Source organism: Camellia sinensis, chromosome 6, assembly GCF_055761805.1.
Source record: "Camellia sinensis isolate YWXY chromosome 6, ASM5576180v1, whole genome shotgun sequence".
In the NCBI taxonomy this organism is placed as follows: Eukaryota; Viridiplantae; Streptophyta; class Magnoliopsida; order Ericales; family Theaceae; genus Camellia; species Camellia sinensis.
The window spans coordinates 106872967-106879286 of NC_138966.1; positions in this window are offsets into that span (position 1 = coordinate 106872967).

Consider the following 6320-nt stretch of genomic DNA (forward strand, 5'->3'; position numbering starts at 1 on the left):
ATAACATAATTGTTTTCAATTTGAAAACCCTATTTACATAACTAGTGGTGGACTCTTCGCCCTAGGTTTTTCCCCAATTCAGTAAATCCATTTTCAGTTATTTAGTTTAATTTATTTGTTATTAAATTAGGTTATGATCAATCATTCTTTTCATCAAAATTAATTTAGAAATTTATCAATTAAATTAGTTTAATTCCACAATTGTCCCTATGGATCGATACCTGAACTTGCCATTATTCTAAAAGAATTTGGTGTAGTTTAGTGTTTAATTTTGGTGTGTTCAAGGACCTATCAGTGGTGGCCTTCGCCGTACGTGCTATGGCCTGACCGCTTGTGCGATGGAGCTAGCCGCTCCTGCAAGCAGAATGCAACTTAAAGCAAAAGAGGGTTGGCCGCTCGAGTGGTGGCCTGGCCGCTTGATTGGTCTGGGTGCAAAACCAATCCGAAATCTACTAAAAACATGGACCTTTTCCCTTTTGCAACCTCAACTTCATTGTATACAAAACAAGGCTAAAAACACATGGATTTAAACATTTCCAACTTCAAATAAAGACCATGGCTTCAAATCAAAATTCATGACTTTAAATCAACTTTCAAATTCCCATGTAAAACCAAATCAACTCTTGAATTGAAATATAACTTTAGAAACATGCAAGTTTGAGCTCCAATTCTCCAAATTCATGGAGTTTTCTTCTCAAATCACAAGAATCGTGCAAGAAAACATATGTAAGTTCAAGAAATCCATGAGAACTTACCATACATGCTAAATGAAACTAATTCTTACAATTCATCCCTTTTAAACTTTTTTGAGTTCACATCATCAATTTACACTCTTAAATCCCTAATTATATATGATGTCCTCTTTAATTCAACTTAGATTCAAGAGATTAGGGATGGATTCTGACCTTAGAGGGTCAATTTGGTGAAGATTTGCTTAATTTCTTTTTTTTTTCTTTTTCTTCTTGGGCTCTCTCTAGAATTCTCTTTCTTTTCTATTTTTTTCTTCATCCTACTCTTAGTCTTTAGAACTCTCTTAATCCCTCTCTCTCCCCAAATTTTTTGTTGAAGCTAAAGCCACCACTAAGGCTCATATATATATATATATATATATAAAATAAAATCCAATTAATTCATTATGAATCAGATTTTTACAAAACTTCATATTAGGCTCTAAAAATCATGCTGATCATAAATATTTAATCAGTTTTTGTTTCTAGTCCCTCTAAGACCTTCAATTTTTAGTTTAAAGTTATAATTGCAACATATTTTTCTGCAATCAACAGATATAAATCCAAATCTTTCTAATTCACATTATTAGACATGCTATTTCACACCAAACACATAATTAATTAGCACAAAACAATGCAATTAAATGATTATTAATCAAATACATGTTCGGGTCGTTACAATATACATTTTATACAGTCTCTTGAGATGAATGCATATGTCATGTTATGCTCAAAACATATATCTCTTTCTTTTGAAAATCTTGTGCACGATGCAAGTTGAAAATACAACAATTCAATAACTTCAATGTAGTTTCAAGGGGTGGTAAATACGACACAGGTAATCCCTAGGTTAGTGTCTGCAAGTAGGCATATCAAACACGACCAATCACCACTTTACCGGTTGCAAATTGGAAGGCACGTGGTACCTCCTCTGTGCGTGTTTTTGGTCTTTCACTATGGACACTCAAGCTAACTTAATCAATACCAAACTACACCCCCTATACAAACTTACCAACGTATTAACCCCAAAACAATTTGAGATGATCTTGTTTCACAAAACAATTCCTTTCTTAAAGCACTAATTTCCAAATGCAAAATTCAAAATCAATGATAACAAAGATGAAATAGAATGGCAATACAACATGTAACAATGCATTAGTATAGTTCCATTTCCAATTTTCACCACACAGTCCTCCATGGTGATCAAAATTCCCACATCTCTTATCAATATAACATCATAATATCTATATATATATATATATCCTCCAAGAGATAATATAGCAACATCGTCATGCATACATTTCCACATATTAATCATCATTTTAAACTTAATCATTCCAAGACAACCCAATACAAGCTATTCATCAAGCTTCAAAATCAAAAATTCTCATTTCTCGATGAAATCCCTCATTTGATACAACTATAGAAATTTCTCCACCATTTATTCACATAACAGTTTATCAAGCATGAAATTCACAATATCTCAACATCTTTCCCAAAATTTCTAAATTTCTACCATTTCCATCAAAACTAAGTTTTTGTCCCATTTTTGAAAGGATTTTTCCAAAACAACACTCACACTTTAGAATATAGCTCATACTTTCAAAGTTTGGAAAATATAAAGAAAATCCACTTTGAAAACCCATCAAGAGTTCATGAACCCAAACCATAGTTCAAACATGAAAGAAATACTCCAAACAAGCACAGACTTGCAAAAATGTATATATAACTCTAAGAACGTCCCTACCTCAAGCTTGGGAGATGAATGAGATGAGGAATCGAGATATGGTCGGTCATTGTAAAAGTAAAGTAGGACGGGTCATATCTCAAAAGGATGTGGGCGGTGTGACCCTGTCCTTGAAGATTTAAACACCCAACGTATTCAAGAGCAACCTTGACCTGATGTAGAACGACTTTGTCCCTGGAGGTGAGGGATTTCTTAAGATCGTTGCCTACAAGAGATGAAAATGATGATTAGCCTATGGGTAAGCCGATTAGCAAAGAACTAAAAATAATAGAGCCACTCGGCCACCTGGTTCGCCCATCTGCCTAAGCACAGAGTTTGAATGCTCATTTCCTTCGCCGAATTCTTAGTTGCCCCGAAAAGCAACCATCACCTCATCCACCCTTTTGTCAGAGCTGGCAAGCATGGTTACTAGGTGGTGGTCGGTGTTTTTGGCTCTTAAAAAGTAACTCCCTTTTCGATCATACAATTTGTCAAGGGCATAACAGTGCCGAATGGTAGAAATTCCTAAGTTCAAGTTTAGTTTGCAGTTCAACTCTATTATGCCCATTACTATTCGGTAAAAATTTACATTGGGTTGAAAATGAATGTGGCCCCAATAGTTGAGAACAACTCTAAGGAATGAATGGAAGGGGAAACAAACTTCACCCTTAGTAATCGCCAGTAAAGGAAAGACAATGGTGTTAACGTCAGCCCTCTCCACGCTCACTTCCACATCTCCAATGAGGGTCAGTTGAACATTGTCGGGGATCAAAAAGTGACGACGGAAGGCGAGGATCCTACCCTTGGACAGTAGGGCTTTTAGGTGGTTGGCCATAGTGACAAAGTAAAATGTGAAAAGAAAGAAAACAAAAGGAGGAGGTAACCGAAGAAAGACAGACCAAAAGTCTCAAGAAAAAGATGAAATAAAGAGTTAGACTAAAAGAACTTACAAGTTGAAGCAAGGAACTTGCGAACAATAGAGGGAGAGAGAGAGAGTAGAGGGAGCAGAGCAGTCAGAAGTAATAAGTTAAAGATGAAAGGTTGGGAGGACGCCAGCACAAAGTCCTTTTAGAAACGGAAGGGCGAAATATTTTCAAATCACATTAAATGAATGGAAATCACAAAGAGGTGGGAAACTGCAATCATTTCACATCGCATCCCATCTGACGTGTCAGTAATAAAATAGCATGCCCATGATGTACCCAAATTTCTAGGTGAAGAGTACAACTAATTTTGAAGTCTATGAATACGGCCTAAAAAAGAAATCGAACACGCAACCCACTATGAGTTAACTCGGTGCTCGGGAGGCAATTGTGGGAGTTGAGTAATTGTGGGCCAAATAAGGCCGAAGCCCGTTTAAAATGGGCTAAATAAGGCCAAAGCCCACCAGACTGTGTCTTCTTCGAATAAATGTCCAATTAAGCACGAAAACATCGGGAAGCGCCAAATTGCAGGTTGGGCGAGTCAGCATGGACCCATCAAGTGGGACCAAAATGTCCTTTTTGAGGAAGTATAGTAAAGGGATTGGCACTGATAGGATGATAATAAAGGGTAAGCTACATAGAGTGGAGATCAAGGAGAGTGACTCTATAAAAGGAGGAGAGAGACTGGAGAAAAAGGTATGTAAAAGAAGAAACCCGAACCTTAAGAAACCAAAAAAACACCACCCCCTTCTACAAACACTGACTTGTCCGTCGGAGTGCTAATTTCGGTACCACCATACGAAATTTTATTCTCATTTTAGGTCATTACTGAGAAGATTATCCAAGGGCTCGCTCAGATTGAAGGAGTATTCCATTATCCAATTCCACACACAAATTACATTTATTATTCACTTTTTTAGATACAAATATAATTTGATGAAAGGGCTACTGATATCCAGTCAACTTAATTTTTCACAGTTGTAGTCTACTTAATATACTCTAAAAAGTTAACGGTTTGCATCATTGAAATTGGTCCTAAAATGTGCCTAATAAACCGTGTAATAGTGGGTAGCAACCCAAGTCCTCTCTCTCTCTCTCCCTCTCCCTCTTCTTTTGCATTTATTGAATTCATTAATTATTTTTCATTGCAAGATGAAATATATTAATTTATTAGAATAATTAATTATTAAACTGTAAAAAATGATTTATGTTTATTTTCTCAAAATTCTCGAATGTTAAAATTATTCTTTTGGTACTTTAGTTACTAACCAAGTTTATAAGAAAGACATTTCAAAAATTATTGTGTTTTATTATATAGACTAAAGTAGTTTGAGTGATGTTGCTTTACAAGCATGTTAATGTGCTTTGTGTTATATATGACCAATGAACACAGTGGACTTGGATATGTCACACGTGGTAGGAGTGTGACATAAGTTGACAGCATGAATCTTTAACGTTCACTTAGCAGCTTTTTTGTATTCTCAGCTTTATTGTCACAGCTCCATTGGAGAGGTTGAATGTGGTATATGTTATTGTCTAGGTGTACAACTAATAAAGTTGGCATAATAATATTTAATTTTGGGGTGTCATCTTCTGTTTAATATTGTATAGTATCTTAAATTTTATACTTTGATTTTACCATTCTCAATTTTTCAAATTGTTAAACAGTTAAGACGAGTTATATTTTTTTTCATTTCACTGTTGTTAAAAAGGTTAGTATTGCTATTATAGCGATTATTATAGCGATTATTAAGTTGTAGCTTTTATTATAGCGATTCTAGTTTCAGACCCGACCCATTTGATATTCTGGACTCGGGTTTCATGACTCTTTATTGTTGTTCGTGTCTTATTTCCCTTATACTTCCTTGAATTTTGGTTATTGGATCGTAGTTGTTATGTTTGGAACAAGTTGGTTGCTTGTTTTTCAAAACTTTGTTGCCCAGATTTTTGCCCCTCTACTCGAACGCCACTTCTTGCGCTCGAGCGGGCTTTGCAAACTCTCAGTAGTTTTGGAATCCTACAAAATATTGGAAGAATGTATTCTACACTCGAGTGGCGTTTTCTAAGCTCGAGCGGGTGGGCGCTCGAGCGGCCAATCTTGAGCTCGAGCGATGTCCTTTGTCTACAAAACTTCTGAAAGTGCGTATTCTGCGCTTGAGCATCACTTCTTGCACTCGAGCGGACCAATGTGTTTGACGCTCGAGCGTCACTTCTCACACTCGAGCGGACTGCGTGTATATTAGTTCGTAATGACGTCATTTTACATCACTTTTTCACTTCTCTCTCTCTACTTTTCAAAAACCCTAGACCTGTAGCTCTTCTCTCAAAAACTCATTCTTTCTATACATTTTCACCTAGATCCGTGGGTTTCTCTACCCTTGTGCCTTTCTTAAAAAGATAGAGCATCTCAAGATCTTCATTTTGATTCGAATAGAGTTGGGTTCGAGCATGTTTGAAGTTTCATCTTTGCTTGGCTCGTCTTCTCTCTTTGAGGTATGGATTTTCTACACCTTCACATGATTTTTAACTTAGTTATGAGTTGTTGTGTAACAATGATGGAATTTGGGTGTACTATGAACAAACCTAGGGTTTGGGGAATTAAATCAAAAGAGGGGTTTCTAAGTGAATGAGTTATAAACGGTTATAAGATTGAATGTGAGGTTATACTGTGACAAAATAGTTGATTTTGGCATTCGGATTGATATTAGGGAAAGATGGTGTTTGTCCCTAAAATGTTACAAATATTTATTTTGTATAAATAAATGGAGTTGGTATTGAAAATGTGAAATTGAACGGATGTTAACATAAATGGTGGAGAAGAATATGTATTATCACTCATCTATAAAATTTTGAATAAATTATCTGTATTGAGATTGTATATTGATTTAAAAATATCTGTGTTAGGCTATCGGTGGAGGATAGCTATGATTGTTGTAGAAATTG